The 21,141-nt window shown below is 40.6% G+C and overlaps 1 long non-coding RNA gene across 1 annotated transcript; it reads left to right on the plus strand.

Annotated features, from left to right (window-relative positions):
• The first annotated feature begins 189 nt into the window (after positions 1–189).
• Positions 190–20,598, plus strand: LOC138686350 (uncharacterized). The gene is made up of 3 exons (XR_011325690.1): positions 190–545; positions 2,297–2,431; positions 20,340–20,598. It is a non-coding gene; the product is annotated as an uncharacterized lncRNA (long non-coding RNA).
• The last annotated feature ends 543 nt before the right edge of the window (positions 20,599–21,141 follow it).

A 21,141-nucleotide genomic window follows, 5' to 3' on the forward strand; every position in this document is an offset into this window, starting at 1 on the left:
AGACCATTTGCTTCTCTGGTACTTTGGAGACATGCAGTTAACAAATATAAAATACAGACAGGAGTAGATGGGATATCCTGACCAGTTTTAGGGTTTTTTTTGGCTGAGAACTGCGTGGTCTGTTGAAGATGTAACAGTGCGACTCAAGATGGTGACAGAAATAGAAACAGTGGAGAAAAACAAACTGTATTTGCACTTAGTGATCATTTGCTTGGCAAACCTGGGTGGTCATGTCCTGAGGATTTAATATCACAGCTTTGGCTTTAGCATAGTAAGTTTTTTTTAAGCAAATGTCAGACAGAGGTGTGCAGGGGAGAAAAAAAACCACGTTCAGAGACTGATTAAAAAGCATTCAGCAGCTGTCTCCCAAATCATCCCTGTCATCCCTGCACATATATATATATTTAAGGATCTCTTTTTCCAGCTCATTACAGAGTCAGTCCAAAAGCCACACTGTCATTGTGCAGCTGCAACATCCCTGGGGCATTCTAAAGACCAGATCTCCTCTGTGTCCGCCACCTCATTCAGCTCATGAAGCTTTTTTGGTAAGCCTACAACACCACCATTTCTAGCTGGAGCATTGCATTACCTTGGCTCTCACACAGCCCACCAGCACTCCTCTGGGGTTGGCTGGTTGCCCCCACACCAACTTTCCATCTGGAGGTCCTGGGTCCATCCAGCCAAGAAAGCCCTCTGCGTCCCCACGCTCTTATGTTACGCCCCAGATCTGTCTCTTAAAATAGTCTGGAGCAAAGCCATGCTAGCAAAGCTGCTGCCTTACAAAAAGTATATTCCCTATGGTAGAAATATCCACCCCTTCTCCAGACTCACCTGAGCCCCTGCTTCAGTGATCTTCAGCCATCCCTAGCCTGACCAAAGACTAGGTGTACTGGTGGTCAAGGAGGCACGACATGACAAGCCTGAAGCTTTTACGCTAGAAGGGGAAAAAGTAATCCTTGTACAAGATGATCAGAAGAGATTTTTTGCACCCTTTAGAGCCCTTTAACCATCCCCAGAAGAGTGCAGAAAGACTTGGCACTGCTGCACTGAGTATCAGCCCTTCTGATTCTCAGGGTGAGTTCAGTTTTCGGAGTAAGTTTTCCAAAAAAAAGCCACTTATTCGGAGGATCCTACTGTATTTGAACACCAAGTCCAGTTGGTTAGCTTGAGCTGTGTTAGTAAATATCTTCCACTGGACTTGAGAGGCACCTGATTAGATTTTAACCCATGACAGAGTAGAAGACAGTGTGACAGGTTTCTGAAGCTGCTCAGATTTCACTTAAAGTAGGGATTACAAGCCAGGCTTCAGATGTCACGGCAAGGGGTAGGGAGAGCATTTCCCTGAATGTTACATTCAGCAAATGTATAGTTACAGGGCAATTGATATTCACTGGATAAAATTAGAATTTTAAATTAGTACTAACCAAAAGCTTTTTGTGGAATATTCTTTGTTATGAAAATAAATTGATTGCAGTCTCACATCTCTTCCCAAAAAGTGCCTAAATGTTTAAATTTTAATGCAGTTGAAGTGGAACTTTTTGATTACACAGGAAATAAACATTTCAGTGCTTTGTTTTACACTGACTCATTTCAGAATGCTATTATATATAAAGTTGTTTTATATTCTGTTTCTCCCAAACACAGATGCACATGTATTTTTATATAAATATATATACACACATATATTATATGTATTATACATATATATTTAATAATTTTAGTTTGTGTTAATGTGTTAAAAAAAGAGTGTTTTTTCTTCCCACTCAGAAAGACAATGAGCAAAAGCAAATTAAAAACAAGGAACGACATCGGATAAAACCAGATACTTCTCATTTAGATACAACACATTGTTCTGCACGGCAGCATGATGCAGTTCAAAGATAAAAGCATTGTCTTCCTGACAAGGAAACGAATTCACATGCCTTGAACATCACCTACCCTTCTTCAGTACAATGATCAGCTTATTGAGCCCATTCACTGCCCTAATAAATGGGATGGACTGAAGCCAGTCGTGAACATGCTAAAAGCAGTTTCCTCATGCTTGTGCTGCAAGCTGCTAAGAGCAGATCTGTGAGAAGTGGCATCATTTGGACCATCAAGAAATATTTCTGAAGAGTTTGCTAGCATGCCTCCAGCAGGAAAACCACCAAGCGATATTAGAGAGAGATGTCAGCAGTCTCTGAAAGAGGACTTCTCTAACCCAGTTTAGAACTCCTAAACTGCAACTCCAATTTTGTATTGTTAAGCTAGATTAAAATTCTCCTCTACCCTCTGCTTCTTCCCATGCCATCTATAGGTGAGAAAGACCACCCATAGATGAGTGAATCTTTCCCCCATCACGTGTTTGGAAGCCATTTCAGGAGCTTCATGGGAAAAGATGCTCCTCTGTTTTCCTCAGGAAGGCACTTAAGGCTCAAAGAAGGGTAAGAAGGTAAGACGTGGCAACCAGCCCTACTTGCTGTTTCTTCATGGGAAATAACATCAAGGGCTACACTTACACTGCATGTTATGTCCTAGAACCGAAGTTTTATTCTCTGACTTAACTTGTAAAATTACAGCATAGCCCAGGGAGGGCTGGATGCACCTCCAGACTTCAAAACTCACTGTTTCCTTGGGCTGGGGTAATCTAAGGCAAGTTCTTTTCAAAACAGTGATCAGAACTCCTCTTTTTCATGTCTTGTGGTACTGATCCAGAGGAGCCTTAAGTAGTCTTCCAAGAAGCATAGGTTGTGGTCCAGTGTCCTTCAGGAGGTCCAGTGTCCTCCAGCTTTCTTGGGGCATGCCATGACTCCCAAGCAATGAGTAAGGCTGGGATTGGGACTGCTGTCATTTTGGGAGCTACCTAACAACAAAGAGATGGTGATTCAGAAAGACAGACATTACCCGTCATTAGGGAACTGAGATAGGATGGGGAGGTTGCTGGATCTTGAGCCCTTCTGAGGTCCAGTCCTCAATTCAGGGACGGGTTTACAAGGGGGGGGGGGGGGGGGAGGATCCAAAGCTGACTGGCTCATCTCCTGTAACAGGTATTTTGTTTCTCCTTGCTCTTTTGAGATCGAGGTCATTTGTAAAGTAAATGTGGGCTGGCAGCACAGGTACAGAATGTCTTTAAGTTTCCCACCATTTTCACACAATGCCCACACATTGTCCGTGTCTTTTTTTGCTATTTCTTGTCCATATCAACCCATGCTGCAGTCACACCTGATGTCAAAACTTCTGTATGGGAAGACTGTCATCATGCTTTGCCAAACCACCATTAATTCCCACTGAATCCCATTTCAACAGGGGAATCTAAAAAACTTTATTTTTTGACTGCGACTTTTTGCCATGTAGCTTTAGGCAGATAAAAAGTCCTACTTGATGCTCTGTCAGTTGGAACTTTTGATACCCTCAGATGACAGGTCCTTTGTCTTTGTTTCTCTCTCACTATTTCTGTTATCTTTACCTGGTTTTGGTTCTGATTATTCCATTATCTTCTCAAGCTACAGGAATGCATAATTTAAGACCTGAGTTGTAATAACTGGAAGGACAGAGGTGCTGCCTACTTCACCTTGACTGATAGATGCGGAAGGTCTGGTCTCCTGGACCTCTGCTGCGTGTTAGCTGGGACGCTGACAGGTCCAGGGCCGTCATCTCTAGGGAACATTCAGTCCCAAAGGCAATGGCAACTCTTGCTGCCTTCAGTGCCAGAAAAAAGGAAGGTAGAGAACTGAACAGCACATTAGATACATGTCCTCATTCCTGTGGGCTCAGCTCCTGGAAACTCCAGAGTTTTGCTGGGCTCTACCACTTCCTTCTGAAGACCTCCAAGGCCAAACCTTTGGGAGATGTGTTTGCAAGAAAATGCAAGACTGTTCTCCTTCATCCATTTGGACCTCTTCCACTCCCTCTGAAATAAAATTGCAACTAGTACCTTGATAGTCATCAGTGTCATGTAAGTGCAAAGCAAGTTGAATGGGAGAAGAATTTTGCACCAGTCAGTTGGAGTTGGCTTGGTGGAGGATGCTGCATCTCCCAGAAGCTACCTGCTACATCTTTAACTCTAGCCCTAGGACAGATGGAAAACTGGCTCACAAATGCTTTGCAGCTAGTATGTGCAACACACACGTAGTCCTTGGTTCTCATTCTGTAGTAGCCATGCCATATAGGATATTTGCCACCAGTTCTAGGCTTACATGGTAGCTCTTTGGCTCAACTAATAACGTTTCTCAGAAATGTTGAGCTTCAGCATTGCTTACTGAAGGGGATGAGAAAGTTTCAGCCACGATATTGAGGCTGACTGGCATGCCACACACACCTGTATCATCTGGCCAGGCACATGGGCATGCCGTCTTCTCTGTTTGGATTACAACTGTCCTGATTCAGCTGCAAAGTGTGAAGATTCAATCTTTGCAGGAATAAATTCAGATATTTTACAGTGCAGCTGTCGGAAGAAAAAGCCCAGAATAATTTTACATCTGGCAGCACCATCACTCACTAGTTCAGCATGAACTGTACTGTAAATAACACTGTGATTCCCAATATGAGTTTTCAGACTTGTGGATTACGCTGACTTGTCAACCAATTAATCTGATCAGTTCATTGCTGCAACATCTGTTTAGAGTGAAGATGCCTGCTTGTAAGACAAACAAAAAATAAAAATCTGTTTGGGACTGTTGGTGACAGAATTGTAGACGCATTTTACACAAAGTGAGACCAGAGTTATCAGCTTTCACTCAGTGGTGGCAGGACCAGTTTGCTGTTGTTGATCCTTAAGCTTCATGCAGTAAAGACATCCAAAATTTTAGCACAGTATGTGTAGGAGTTTGTCAGCTTTATCACTCTTGATTACACTGCAGACAGCTGCTTCCTCCCCATGGTGTTCTTCTAGATAGACATTTCTGCTGGAGCTTGATGAGTTTGATCACCCTTAACGGCAATGAAGAAGCTACAGCTTGGGAAAAATGTGTGTTGGAATGGGGTGGTGAAGATTAGGAAGTTATTTAAAGCTCACTGCCTGGGGCAGGCACCCATGGACAGCATGAGCTGACTAGAAAGGGCCTGAGACCACTTTCTGAGGACACTGTGAAGGAAGAAAAACAAATCTTTCAGTCTGGGGACTGCCCTGGTTCCCGCTGACTGGAAAGTCTGAAGAATCTCTCATTAAAAGAAAATGCAAGTGTCTTTCCATGGTATGTGCTGGATTAAAAGCTACTTCTTTTTCCAGAGGGAGTTCTTTGTGTGAGCTGGTGCTAGTCACATACGTTGGTATCATGGTCCCCAGAGAGGCAAAAAAGAATGGCAGTAATTTCAGGTTTATTTTCAGAAAAAAAAAAAGATGGTGGCAGCACCTGGGAATATTAACTTGTACCTTTAGAGTTCACTTGATCACAGCACTACTGAAATTAAAATAGCTTCCTAAATTAACATTTGGTCTTGCAGAGAATTTAATTTAGATAGATTTAAGCCAGAGGAGATGGAATGGCTGTACTTGTAACTGCAAGCCGCTGCCTAAACATGGCAGCTTGAAACTACGCTACCCTGTGATGAACCGTTTATACAGCTGTGTGCCTTTGATCTGAGAGTCTTGAATACTTCAGAACATGGCCATGAGGTGGGAAATATTCTGAAGGTCAGTTATGTTTACTCTATGAGATAAAAAAGGAGTGTTAGTCCTGGCAATAAAACAGTCATATTTTCACAAGTATATGGGATAAATTAGATTAATTTTGAAAAGAATTTAATTTTTTTTTTAAAGAATCTGAAAGATATTTATAAAATCTCTACAACTTGCCCCTCTTCCATTTCTGGTATGCTTAAGGCTACAATCATGTACAAAATCATTGTGTGTGGCCTCCAGAGATGAGCTAGTCCGTCTTTCTGTCCCAAGGTAGGGTCAGGTAAAATTTCTGACCCGATCAGGTGTTTTGCCCAACCTGCTTTCAAAGGACTCCAGAGACAGAGATTTAGCAATGTCCCAGACAATTAATTTCAACACTTCATTATCTATACCTTTAGAAATTTATTAATGTTGGTTTTGTTGTTGCAGTTTATGCTTCTCCTTTTTTTTTTTTCCCCTGTATGCCACAAATACGGAACCAGATTTCTGCTTTTTCTTTGCTGGAACACTTTCCATATATGAAAATTCACAGCTCATGACAGAGTATGCCTAGCAGTGAATGACACAGGGATGCCAGCTGTGGATGGGCTTTCTTCTGCAACACATTGCAGAGAGCTCCTGATCTCCCAGCAGTAGCAAATGGCTCCTACAAGAGACTTTGTTGGTCCAGAAGTAGTGGAGAGCTTAAACTGGGAAGCACAGTTTTGATGCTTTCCTCACCCTTAGAAGTCTCAGCTTTTTCACTGAGAAGGGGATTTACACAAAAATCCATACTTGTGATAATAATTACATCGTGCAGCACTAGGTGGAAATTGCAAGGAATGGATACTTGTATATGTTGCCTAGAGTGGTTATAGTGGTTTTTCTTATTGCAGAAAGATCCTTGTGAGTGTGTTTGTATGTGAAGCTGGATAAAGGTGATATAAAGAAGACAACAAAAGCACCCTCACAATACACACTGAGGTGCAAGAAGGAAAAAAAATAGACAGAGATGACGTTTAAAGGCTTGTAGACAGCATCGTTATCCTTATGTGCCCTGTCAGGAGCCAGCTCCTAACACCATTAACTACTTTAAGGTCGAGGTCAACATTAGCTGAGCTGCTGAACCTACAGATAGAAACAAGCTGTTATGTAGTGAATAAAGTTTGTTCCTATAAGGCAGGAAAAGCTTGCAGCATGGCAGGAATTGCTGTTAGTGCTCATTAGATGGCACCCTTCCTTTATGTTAGGAAGGGAAGTAACAGCTTGGTTAGTTGGAATTCAGTACAATCTCTCTAGTGAGCATTAAAAAAAAAAAAAAAAAAAAAAGATTCTTCCCTCTTGTTGTCATTGGCAAGTTTTTATATTAGTTGCTATGTCGACCTGCCACCCACACTGAATTCACCTCACCCACCCAAACTTTCTCTGCAATAGCAATCCAAAAACATTCCCCCTTCCAGCTCAAGTATGACTCACAACGATGCTGTAAAAAGCAAAAGGTGAGCATATTCCTCCCTCTGAAGACACCTCCAAATCACTCTTGGTTGAAGCAATTCATAGACAGAGACCTATATAGACACTGCTCTGTGGAATATTTCCAATGCGAGAGACTCAATCAATGCATAATGATAGTATAAAATTTGGCAGAATAATATGCCATGACTGGAAAGGGCTTCAGCAATGGGAGAGAGCCCTGAATTGCAATGCAACACATAGTGTCATTGGAAAGGGTCAGTGTCATGTTCATGGAGCATAAAAATCATCTTAGTAACCTTGGTTTGATGTTTTTTCATTAGATATCACACTCTGCTTTCAAATAATTCATGATTTTTTTATTTTGCATTAAATAAATGCCTTTAGGATGACCATGCTGATGGATTTTTTTTTTTCATCCTTTCAGTAACAGGAAACATTCCCTTTTCATTACCTGAAGATTTAAGATCTACAGTAAGCTCTTTTAATTGATTTTGGCATTCATCGTGCCTTTAATTGACTGCTTAGACAGTTCATGATTTTAATTCCAACTCATTTTTTTAGTGGGTGTCCCTTCTATTATCTAACTTTGAAAGGCAAGTTGTTAGCTTGCAAATCAGTTTTATTATTCTTCTAGATCTGAGCGAAAAGAACTTTGTTAATAGAACAAAAGCTAAAACAAAACAGGCACCGCGATCTATTAACCACTAACACTTTGTTCAAGACACACAGAAATTGTATTATAAATTGCTATGAAACTGATTAGGATGGGAGCAAATCACAACTAAAATGCGTCTCTAGCTTCATGGCACTCACAAATGAAGCAGAATTAATGGTATCTGAGGTTAGTAGTCCATGCGTATTAGAAATCCAAATGGTGTGCTTTGTAAATTTATTGGTGCACCTGACATGATGTTAAAACCAATAAAGCAGCTGACGTTTACTAGTTGAAAATGTAATAAAATATGATGTTTCAGTACCTGCATTTTAGCAATTCTCAGATTGATGCTCCTGCCACTGTAAATTACTCTGAATCAGTTACTTTCTCTGAACACCTGCTCTGCAGTTTATTTGCAGACATTTTGCCACGTGAAAGTAGAGCTCTCATTCATCTGTGTTCCTATTTGTACTGGTATGAACCCTCCAGCTCACAAAGATAAAAGGAAAAGGGAAGCTGGCTGACCCACTCACTCCTTTACTGCTATTACTGCTTTTATTATGTTTGTACTTAAGGACTTAGAGGTCCCTGTTGTGCTTGGCATTGCACTAAGAGGAGCAGACAGTGCTGCTTCTAAGGAGGTTGTAATTTAAGTAGAAATGTTACAGCCAGGATGGAGGGAGAGTTATAACACACAAAGAGAATGTGACAGCAGCTAACTTTCTCTCATTCCTGCCTGTCATTTTTTAGAGTAAAGGTATTTTTACTATGTGTGGCCAAGCAGACAGTGAGGAACAGGAGGAGGCTGAAGGATCAGGTACAGAAAAAGGGAAGGAGGGAAGGTGGAGAACTGCAAAGAGAAGGAGGGACTGAGGAATCAAGGGAAGAATTGGGGGAAAAAGAGCAGAAAAATTCAATTGCACGCTGCAGACAGCCTCCTGGATCTAGAGGGCTCAGCTTAGCTGGATTCCAACTAATTAGTCTTTTCATCAAGACACCTTACTTAGGGACCCCAGTGCCTTGCATTTGCTATAGTTAATGGATGCAGATGGAGGTCAAAGATATCAATCTTCCTTCAGAACTGCTTCTCTGTCTCCCTTGATGATGGACCAGTTCCAGAGGGATTACAGTCTGCCTGACACAGGTGCCTCAGGTGGATATCTAAAGTTAGATGAGATCAGCCCAGGCCTTGGTGTTTCCAAAGGGTGCGTGGCTTGGCTAGAGATCTCCCCATCATCATGCCATACCCACTGGGTTATTGGGAAGAGGGAAGACCTTAGCTATATCACTTTTACAACCTTATTTTTCCTCTGAGTCTTTGCTTTGCCTGTTGCTATTTCTGCCAGATGGAGAATTTGGATGTTTCTTTCTCTAGTCCCTCTTAATCTCCCCAATAGCACATGGTGGAGTCTACTGGAGATGGGACAGTATCCTGGTGTAGCACAGTTAATCTGTTCTTCCGCCAGCGTCAGCTGCAATTCAAAATGGGCAGTCAGTTCCAGAGAAATGAAACAGAAAGCTCCCCGTTAATGCTATTTGTCAGAAGTCCTTAATATCATACTTACCTTCTACTCTTACTCATCAACTTCCAGAGGGAAAAAAAGCCCCACCGAAACAATGAAACCTTCTGATTAAATCAGATTTGACAGAACTTTCCTCAAGAACACTGGCTTTAAAACCAGCTAGAAAAATGCTTCTAAAAATAAACCAAATTGATCTGTCACCTTTGAAAAATAAAATCAATCTTAAGATGAAAGAAAAAAAAATCTATTATTCTTCTTTCACCTTCTCATAATTATTTTTAAAGTCTGGGTTTCACCAAGAAAGCTATTTCAGTCAGTTCTTTTAAAATGAGTTAGAGACTTCCTCCATTCTTTTCTGTTCTTTGTTCCTTGGTATGGCAGCATGGTGCACGACATGTTTCATGTCTGTACTGAAATAAAGAATATAAATCTAAGTTCTAAGACCAAGAAAAAGTCATGAGAAAGAACCTGAAATTAAGTGTATTCCACCTGCTGCCAAACAGATTATCGGAGTTGTTTTCATTTACTTACATATTCATTTATTTTTGAATCTCCCACTGGCTAAACAAAATCAAACAGTGTAAGATGCATAAAGAAACTTCAATTAACAACCACTTCTCTGTAAATCTTGGTAAGCTCAAGGTAGATATATACATCACTGCAAGTCCAAAATACCCTCAATAGGATATATATATCTAGAGACATATACACATTTTTCACACCCAGACATTGGATGTCATGTTCACCCAAGCCTATGGAAAGATAGTTGTTGATTGTAATGGGCTTTGAACAAGATTCGTAATTGCAAGCTACTGCTAAACGTATCTACCGTCTCCCAAAACAGACAAATGATGACGAGAGAAGAGAGGTCTCTCAGTCCTCAGAGGCAAGCTCACAGGGAAATACAAATACTTATCTGCAAAGCTTTTGGAGGAAACACTCTGACACGCACTGGTAGTCTATTACTAGAATCTTATTATTGTGTCCCAGCTCATTAGTTGCTCAGTAAAGGAACTAATAATCACTTGGCACCAAAGATCCTTTATGCCTGACTTTAAGCTCATGAGTAACACAGCTTAGCCATGCTCTCAAGCTCAGCGTTAGTGGAGATCTTGCTTGGAGATCTTTCTCAACTGAAGCCTTGATGAAGCATGGCAACCTGGATTGCAAGCTGGACCAGGCCACTCACTCATTCTGTCTCGTAGCTTTGAGAACAGTCAGTCTATCTGTTTCACAGCAAACTGCATGAGAAAAATTCAGGATAGACTTTTGCATGAGAAAATTACAGAATAGACTATGTCCTGAGAAAGCCTTTTCCTAGCCACAATATATAGAAGTTGCTTTAAAACCTGAGTCATTCTGCAGAATTTTTATCTTTTGCTGATATAACTCTAATAATTTGTTACCTGACTCATTCAATCAAATGAATCTCTCTCTGCAGTTTAAGATACACTTTTTTCAGTGTTTGTTTGCCTTATTTGACAGGCTATGTAATGAACCCTCTATTATTTCACAAGGTAATTATTACATTAATCACCAGGTGAATACATTAATCATCAAATCATTGCACATAGGAAAGTCTTCCAGACAACACAGAACTACGGTTTGTCTTTCTTTTGTGCTGTTACAAGTTCTCACAGTTTGGGTTAGGATTTCTTAGGCTTTAGGATTATTTTTAGGCTACCCTTGATTATTTTCCCCTTTCTTTTTTTCGCAGTTCCTTTCCCCAGACTATGTTGGTACACACATTAAACTTGCCTCCCCAGCAGCTTTTGTCTGTGTCCCAGGATAATGACAGAACACTGAATACACCCTGGGTTTAAAGATTTCTGATGAGCAGGTGGAATTTATAGATGGATGCAAACTACTGTATGTTTATTCATCAGTATCCTTCATTTGTTCTTACATGCACGACATCTTTTGCCTGTGAACATTTCATTACATTACTCTCTTCCTATGTCACTCTGAATGTGTGCAAATACTTTTTCTTGGACAGCGTTGTAAAAGCAATAGCTTACACTCTGCAATGTCCTTTTAAAATTATTGCTTGTTTAGCAGGCATGGATTTAGCCTGTGGGCAGAAAAGGCTAGGAGGAGGGATAAGGATTTTAAGGTGGCTTTAGTATTGGCTTATGTGACAAACTCACACCTGTAATTACCTCTAGTATACAGCTCCCCATCCAGTATGGTCAACTCCTGGAAAAATTCAAGTGTAAAATCATCATGGTTTAATGAACACAAATTCAAGCCTCTTAGTTGAGCTGCAGTCTGAAGTATTATGTATGCAAAAGACTTACAGAAAAGGCAGTATCTTTAGCAGCTGGTAAACAGTGATCTTGGCTCAGGCAATCCCCATCTGCATGCCTTCAGAGGAGCTGCTTCACCTTCCTGCAATGCATCTATGTTGCAGTGGGAAAGTCCTGGCTTCCCTGGGGGCATTAGGTAGGACTGATACGGAAACAAGACTAAATTCCTTATAAGGGTCAACATTGGGTGGAACTGTGGAAACCATGTAGTAGAAAGCAGAAAATGGAAATGAGGCTTCTGGCACTTGTGTGTGTCTATATGTATGTATTTCCCCATTCTCTTGATTTATCTACATCTTCTCAGGCTATTATTTAAGATGATGAGCTTGTTGACCTTAGCAATAGAAATAAAGAGATAACAGAAGAAATCTGCTGCAGAATAAGTCTATTTCTTTGAGATAACTCTTGATAGTTGCATCATCTGACTAAAAAACGAAATTGCTTGGTCATTAAGAGTGAGCAGGTGTGAACTGATGAATTCAGAGCACACACGAATTTTGATTTCTAGATGCAATCAGCCAGTCCTTTATGTTCTTGACAGGACTTAAAAATGCAAATACTGAAACAAGCTGAGAGCAGCTCACTGATCAGTAGTATCAAAGGAAAAGGATTTAGTAACATTAACACAGTAATCTTATCTCCTTTATGTTTAATTTCTAAGTACTCTTCAGGTAACAGTCTTTCAGGTAGTGATATTATTAGTCTTCAGCTTGCAGAGAAATAACCCCCCTTCCCCCAAACTTTAAATGTTAAAGACCTCAAACACTTTGGACATTATCAATGAGGATAATAGTTCAAACACACAAATATAATTGGAAATGTAACCATCACCAAAAAAAAAAAAAAATCACAAAAAAGCTTTATTTATGTGTAAGACTGTTGAAATCTTTGAAAAGCTTGCATCTAGACACAACATTGGGAGAATCCAGTGATTAAAAAAAAAAAGTAATGGACTGTGTGACACTTGTCAGGCATAAATATCTAAAATCTCAAGGATGGGAGAGACTTTACTGTACATGGGATTTACCATTGTGCGCCAGGGTGTCGTTATTGACTCATGTCCAACATGAGGCTTGTCCAGCAGCTTATTCCAGTTTCATCTGGATGCTACCCTTTAGTTCATATTACTTTGCTTGCCTATAATGTTTTCAGTCCCAAGGGCACAAATGATCACCACATTCCTATCACTTCTCAGGAGTGCAGTTGCCTGCCATCATTGTTATTTTCAGAGTGAAAACGAAGCACAGAAGGGAAATGGCAGAATGAGTCTTGGCATTAGTTTCTGGAAAGAGATGTTTGAGCATTTTTTTGTTTTCTCACTTTCATCAGAAGAATTAGACTTGTCCAAATCAAAATTACTATTCTATCTTCTTTGGTTAATTCTTATATATCTTTTTTTTTTTTTTTTTTGATCATTAGCGGTAACTGGCTGGCATCTTCACATTGTCACATCTTCACTGCAAAACCACCAAAGTCTGGTCTCACCATGTCCATGCAAATATTCTCTAAGTATCAATTTTATCTGGCATTATACAAATGTTAAGGACATTTCTCTCTGGGGAAGAAAAAGAGGAAAGTGGAAGATGACTGTGAATTTATTATTCCAGCATACTAAAAATTCATACTAAACTTTATGCATTATTGAGATTTTAATACAATTTCCTTTAAAGAAATAACTCACTGTTTTCACTGAGGCTGTGTTTAGTGATAACAATGTTCAGAGGTTATAATTCCTTCTTTGACCAGAAAAAAAAGTTCATCAAATAATCAACATAAATTTTTATGAAGCAAATATTTAACTATGTGTATATAGTGTTGTAATTGCAAAGTAATGATGTAGTTCAATATAAATTTCCTCTACTCTAATATTAAAGAGCAATTTAAAAAAAAAAAAGTTCATGCAAAGCTTATGATTAATATTTGAAACATAAATAGCATTTTAACCAGATGTGTTTTCTTGCCAGCTCTAGTAAACATGTCGTCTCAGGTAATATTTTAAACTGATTTAAATTAATGCAACATGCCCAGTTTGGAGTTTGAAGTATTAAATGAACCAGAAGGCTTTATGGGAAGTTAACTTTACAAAAGGAATACAGGGAGACATGAAGACATTTTGTATTGATTAATATCTCTTCTAACTCCACACCCCTGAAAGTGATTTTTTTTCTCCCATTTTGTTGACATAACAGACTGCAGTTCTGCCACTGAATCACAGATACAGCAAGAGATGGTTTCACAAAAGCTCTCTAGTCATTCTGCAAATAAATATTACAGAGTTATTCTTTGTCTGCATGAAAGATTGAGTAGAAAACTAATTTCCCTGTGGATAATAAAGCAGAAGTTGCATTGAGAAAAATGAAAAAGAAATCAAGACAGCCCCCACAAAATGTCAGAAACAAAACTTAAAATAAAAATCAAAGCATGTAGGCCACACTTCAAACTAATTAATCAGACAGATTGGATAATTGGCTCCTGAGTTAAAGAGTATTGATTCTCAGGCCGTGCATGCTGCATGGATAATAAAGACAGGTTTGCAACAGTAAAAAGCCCGGCAAGCTGCCTAGGCATTAAAATGTAATCCCAGGGAATGTTCTCTAGGTTAAATTTGTAAAGTATAAAAGCTTCTTGGTACATTGAGAAAAATGCGAGCGACAAGGTGAAGACAATACAAGTTCCTATGTCAACCCATGATGAATACAATTCAAGCAAAAAGAGAACGCTTGTAGTTCCTGTTTACAAAAGATCACATTAGGTTTCCATGTCTTTGCTTAACTAATATTGAACTGCTGATCATTGCAAAAACAAACAAAGCAAGCAAGCAAACAAAAACCACTCTTGACTAAAGGACTCTTCATGCTTTCCCTCTGTCCCACCTTTTGTGGTTCTTGTGTGGGAGTTTTCTCTTTTGGATGGACAGTGAAGCTCAGGTCTGGGTGTAAGTGGAATCAATATGGCATAAACATTAATCAATGTGGCATAAACATTACATTAAACAATACATTAGCCCTGTATGATTGTGCTTTAATTGCCTAGAGCTTAATGATGGTGACAATAGGGTTGACCGTTTATGGGTAAGGATCAGGGGGAAGGCCAACAAGGCAGATATCATGGTGGGAGTCTGTTATAGACCACCCAAGCTACAGGCCTGGGGAAGAGTGGCTGGAAAGCTGCCCGCTGGAAAAGGACCTGGGGGTGCTGGTCGACAGCCGGCTGAGTATGAGCCAGCAGTATGCCCAGGTGGCCCAGAAGGCCAACGGCATCCTGGCCTGTATCAGAACTAGTGTGGCCAGCAGGAGCAGGGAGGTGATCGTCCCCCTGTACTGGGCACTGGTGAGGCCGCACCTCGAGTCCTGTGTTCGGTTTTGGGCCCCTCACTGCAGGAAAGACACTGAGGTGCTGGAGCGTGTCCAGAGAAGGGCAATGAAGCTGGTGAGGGGCCTGGAGCACAAGTCTCATGAGGAGCGGCTGAGGGAACTGGGGTTGTTTAGTCTGGAGAAGAGGAGGCTGAGGGGAGACCTGATCGCTCTCTACAACTGCCTGAAAGGAGGGTGTAGTGAGGTGGGGGTCAGTCTCTTTTCCCAAGTAACAAGTGATAGGATGAGGGGAAATAGCCTCAAGTTGTACCAGGAGAGGTTTAGATTGGATATTACAAAAAATTTCTTCACTGAAAGGGTTGTCAAGCATTGGCACAGGCTGCCCAGGGAAGTGGTGAAGTCACCATCCCTGGAGGTATTTAAAAGACGTGTAGATGTGGTGCTTAGGGACGGGGTTTAGAATTGTTTAGGTTGGAAAAGACCTTTAAGATCATTGAGTGGGATAGGTTGGCAGTGCTTGGTTAATGTTTGGCCTCGATAATCTCAAAGGTCTCTTCCAACCTAAATGATTCTATGATTCTATGATAAACACAATTAAACAGAAGTGCAGACTTAAGTGTTTTGCTGAATCAGCATGTGGGTTTATTTTACCTTCTGTTTGTGGGATCCACGTTATTTTAGCAATTTAAAATTTAGGAAAGGCAGTTTCCTTAGGCTGAAATGATAAGCAATGGATAGAGAGAAGCACCTGCATGGTATTCTGAAACATATGTTGACATTGCCATCTAGAGAACTTTGGTATTATTAGGGGATTTCATTTAAATAAATACTGACAGTGCAGTGCAGTGTTGTGGCTATTTTGTTTACACTAACTGTTCTCCGGACTTTCAGAAAATGCTATTTTGTTTCTGTCTGCAAAACCAGTTATTTTTCTTTTACACAGATTTAGTCCGATTTTTCCTGACTTGGTACTCACAAGCTCCATTTAATTTCATTTTATTCTTTGATAGGTAAGATTTTCCATTTATCATTTCTGGGAAACAGGTACAGTTTGTAGGAGAGAACAAGACATACGGATTGCCCAGTTTTGCAGTCTTTCTTATAATCTGTTATGCTGTGGCAGTATGTAAATTAATGATCCAGGAAAATGCCAACCACCTTCATTATTTTTTATTTGTAATGACTTTTAGGAATCTGTCATGTTAACGTGTGAGCGTATCACAACAGTTTAAATGAGCAGTTAAATTAAACCAGCAAATACAGACCTGGGCTTCTGTTCTGTTAAACGTTTGGGATGGCAGTCCTGTTTTTCAAAACTCCAGCTGCAACCAAGGCAAGGTCAAACGCGTGCAACTTTCGACGTGTGCAGACATGAAGTATTCACTAGTCCCCAGAACCATGATTATAAAGACAAGACATGCTAACTAGTCCCCAGAACCATGATTATAGACAAGAAATATTAACTAGTCCACAGAGTCATGACTATGAATCCCAGCTGCAGCTGTAGCCCAACAGATGATGCAGCTCCCTTGAGTCTGTAGGAGCAGGAGTACCGAGGAGGCACGAAAATTTTCACCATCAAAATCTGCCTTGGAGGGTTTACTTTCAGACTTATTTCTTTAAGTTCCTTTTTTGGCTCTGATGTCAAGTCAGCTCAATGCAAGTTAGTACAGGAAGGAATGCTACCGCTGAATAAAATTTTAAGCATGCCTCTCACCCCTCACACCAATTTTACCATAAAACCTGCAAAGGTTTAAACAAGACCACGGCCCTTTATAGGCCAAATCTGTCCAAGATAAATCCTCAACACAGCTAAAAGGCATTTCCTAGTTTAAAAGACATAGAGTGATCAAACCCCTACCCTCCAAATTTGATTTTTTTTGTTTGTTTGTTTTTTTCTTTCCTTTCAATTCCCAATCCCTAAATATTTTATTCTTCCCCAAACTTTAGCATCTTTTATCTTTTTCCTAGGTTGACGGAAGTTCAGTATATTTTCATTGTCTCTAAATCTAGTTCTTGTAATCACAGCCACCTCTGAGTAAAACCAGACTGCTCTGCTTTGCATCCGTGAAGCGTGTTTCCACCTTCTGCAATTCTGATGTGTAAGCCATTGAAGGCTCAGCAACTTAATATTAGAATTTAATCAAACTCTGGATTGAATATCAACTAGTGCTGGAGTTTAATTGCTGGCCATTTCCTATTATTTGGTAAGAGCTATAAAACAGTTGCATTGGCTCTTCTGTTCAGTTCAGTGAGAGTTTTACAGAAGAGCAAAGCAGGTGTGGTACGAACATCAAGATTTCATATTTGTACTACTAGTAGTTCAGATTAGATGACCTTAGAGTAAGAATGGCTCACTAAGCAACACTGAAACACATTGATAAATGTATGGTATATGCAACTCTGTAACAGTTCTTATTGCATTATCTAAGCACTTTATAACCTCTATGCATATATCCTGCTCAGACCATAAACTCTTTAGACTATGTTTCTTTTCACAGTTTGAATAACCCCCAGCACAGTGAGGTCCTTCTCCATGGATGAAACTGCAAAGGGAAACTGTACTTCATAGGAAATAGTATTGCAGTAACGCTCCCATTCCATAGAGAGGAACTAAGACACCAAAATCAACACAAGTGCTCAATCTTGCTTATAGCCTCTCAAAAATAGCAGTAGAAATGGCTTGCATGGAACCACACAAAATGTGATAAGATAAGAAGTCAAACACCCCAAAATTTTTCTGCACCCCTGGCTGCTGGGAACTCCTCTTGTCTCCTTCTGAGCTTCCCAGAATGCAGCAAGTGGGCTACTTTGGATTATTCTCCTTGGCTGCTGTTTAGTTTAGAAGTTATTTTAAGGGTGCCAATATTTGTTTTGGGTTTGTGTGGTGGGGTTTTGGTAGCAGGGGAGGAGCTGCAGGGCCAGCTCCTGTGAGAAGCTGCTGGAAGCTTCCCCAGCTCCAAGCTGGACCTACCGCTGGCCCAGGCCGAGCCCGTCAGTGACAGTGGTAACACCTGTGGAGAACAGATTTAAGAGGGGAAACCTGCAGTGAGTAGGGGGATTGGAATGTGAGAGGAACACCTCTGTGGATACTGAGGTCAGTAAGGAAGGAGAGGAGGAGGAGCGGGGCAGGAGGGGATGCCCCTGCAGCCCGCGGTGAGGCGGCAGGCTGTCCCCCCCAGCCCATGGAGGGGAGCGGGGGAGCGGGGGAGCAGATGCCCACCTGCAGCCCGGGGAGAGAGAACCCCACGCTGGAGCAGGGGGATGGATGCCCCAAGACGGCTGCTGCTCTGTGGGAAAGCCTGTGCAGGAGCAGGCTGTGCCTGAAGGACTGCAGCCTGTGGGAAGGGACCCATGCTGGAGCAGTTTGTGAAGAACTGCAGCCTGTGGGAAGGACCCAGGTTGGAGAAGTTGGTGGAGGACTGTTTCCCATGGGAGGGACCCCACGCTGGAGCAGGGGATGAGTGAGGAGTCCTGCCCCTGAAGAGGAAGGAGCGGCAGAGACAAAGTGTGAGGAACTGACCCCAACCCCCATTCCCTGTCCCTCTGTGCCACTAGCAGGGAGGAGATGGAGAAAATTGGGAGTAAAGTTGTACTTGGGAAGAAGGGACAGTTTGGGGAAGGTGTTTTAAGGTTTCTTTTACTTCTCAGTATCCTTGTTTTGTAGTAAATTTGATTTGTAGCAGATTTGATTTGTAGTAAATTAAATTGATTTTGTTTTTTCCCCAAGTTGAGCCTGTCTTTTGCCCGTGACCATAAGTGGTGAGTGATCTCTCCCTGTCCTTGTCTCAACCCACGAGCTTCTCTTCATACTTTCTCCTCCCTGTTCCACCAGGGAGGAAGAGTGAGCAAGTGGCCTCATGATGCTTTGTTGCCAGCTGGGCTTAAACCATGACAATATTTAATACTGTTAGGTGTTCATTTTCAATATGCAGATGTATTTAGATTTATTCGTACTCCCCCACCTTTCACTGTAGTGACTGTCAGCTGTGTATGCAAAACCTGCCAATTATTGTAACTTACAGAACAATAACAGCCTAATTGATAGGCAAAGTAAATGGAGGAGCAAGCTGGCAAGCTAGTCAACAACACACAAAGCGGTCATCAGGTATTCTGCTACATTACAGAGTTCAAAGAAGCTAATAGAAATTAATATTAAAATGCGTAGAGAAGAAAGTGTGTGATCCTGCCAACTTCACTCAGGTTGGGGCAGAGTGGAGAACTTAAAATGATACAGGATTTTAGAGGCTGATTCACTTGTATTTGAACTGTCCTAAGTTTTATAAGGGAGGGCCTTATAGAGAAGGATCTCACAAAAGTTTGCACGTGCAGTGTAGTTCCATATTGCCTTCAAGGGCAGACAGTGTCCAAGCAAAGCAGCATAGTCATTAGTCTTGGTATAAATCTATATCTTTTCAATGTTTTGAGTCTCATTTCTGCATTTCTGTGAAGTGGAACATATGTACCCAAATACTCCAAGTATGGAAATATTTATCTTACCCTTACAAAAGGCATGAGGTAAACAAAAAAGTAATTCCCAAAAATGGGCCTCACATGGCAGATCATATCTTTTCTTGTCTTCTGGATGGTGGGCAGTGGATTTCTCCTTTCAGTAGCATCTTCCTTCTACATTCTTGCTATGCTGATAGGTTGATTTCATGAGCTGCAAGAAAGAGATAAAATCCTGCACGAAAGATTCATGGAGCCATTCTGTCACAAGTAATTTCTAAAATTTGCAACAAATAGCATCCTCAAAACTTTTTTTGGTATGCTAGTGCAGAGGTTTAGGTTGTGGATCTGTATCAGTTTGGGAGATCCAGATATAGTGTTTCATGTTACTGAGTGATACTGTTATATACATGCTGTCATCTTGTTTTACTTCAATTACAGTTTAGTTTGTTTGGTTTTATTAGCAAAAGCCTATGAGGAAGATTTTAGGACAGTAAAAATTTGCTTTGCTAGGTTATTTACACAAGATTCTTGGGGCTGATATTTCTCATAGGACACTGTGCCTATCTTTCCCCCACAACAAGCTCTATTCCAGAACATATATAACTATATAAATAAAGGAAGTCATGCTTGTAATATACTCAGACACTGCATCATTGATTTCAGGATGAGCCGTCCTGCCAATTCCCTGCTGTAAGGCAGTGCTAAGTGTCAGGAGAAGATGGTGATTTTAGCAATGGAACAGAGTTTTCTAGGAGAAAAATAACATGAGTGCCTGTTTCCTTTGAGCCAAAAGGAAAAAAGTAAAAGAGAAGCTGGCAGAAATCAAAGCATCCTAGAAGGCCAAGATCCTTAAGGGTACTCAAATACTTGGTTTGCTGTCTTAGTTACTGAAATCCACTGACATGGGAAGCATCACATCAGTTGTATCTGCGATCTAATCTCATGGACTCTTCTGTACTGGAAAGTGTTATGTGCCCAGCTGCAGTACGTGGAAATTCACCTTAGCACTGTTTTACACCTAACTTCTTTTCCCAGAGCTTTACCCCAAACAACACCCAGATTGTTGAGCTGGGAAGACATCATCGCTGAAGGTAAACCTATGGGCGGCTCCTTTGGCAGCAGACCCAAAGAACAACACTGATGTGGGTAAAGCTACTCCAAACCTTGAGAAAAATAAATATACCCACATAGGAGCAAGAAGAGAGGAGTACTGACAATGACAGGGAAGCAAGAGAGATGGCTACCTCCTAAGTGGCTGCACTGAATTACATAAAATCAATGTTATAGAAAACAACTTGCAGAGAAAGAATAAAACCACTCTGGCTTTCAAAACTTATTAGCAGTCTCTGAGAGGCTATGAACTTTCAATAATCTAGCTCATATATTCCTTTTCATCAGAAAATTGCTAAGCATTTTACAAAGGAAGCCAACACAATTATCGCTATTTTAGATCCTAAAAATCACCTGAAAGAGGGTTTTAAGCAGAAATGCCTCAGTAGCCTGCTCTTGGAATTTGCTCATGGTGCTTTCCTTTTTTGTCCATCAACAGTATTTGCAAGTCTAGTCTAAGCAGCCTAGCAAAATTGTACCAGGTGATTTTTTTCCTTCTTAATATGCAAATGACATTTCTTTTTCTTTACAGTGATTCATTAGAGCAAAACCAAGAAAAAAAAACCCTTTGCTTTTACACATTTATAGAGTAAGACAACAAGGTTGCTTTAATATTTTCCTTGGAGGCTTTTTTCTTCCAAGTAATATAGTCCAGCACCATGTTCTTCATGCTGAAATGTTTCCAGGCAACTCAGGATCATTCCTTGACTTTATAACAGTCTTCAGC

Source organism: Haliaeetus albicilla, chromosome 1, assembly GCF_947461875.1.
Source record: "Haliaeetus albicilla chromosome 1, bHalAlb1.1, whole genome shotgun sequence".
In the NCBI taxonomy this organism is placed as follows: Eukaryota; Metazoa; Chordata; class Aves; order Accipitriformes; family Accipitridae; genus Haliaeetus; species Haliaeetus albicilla.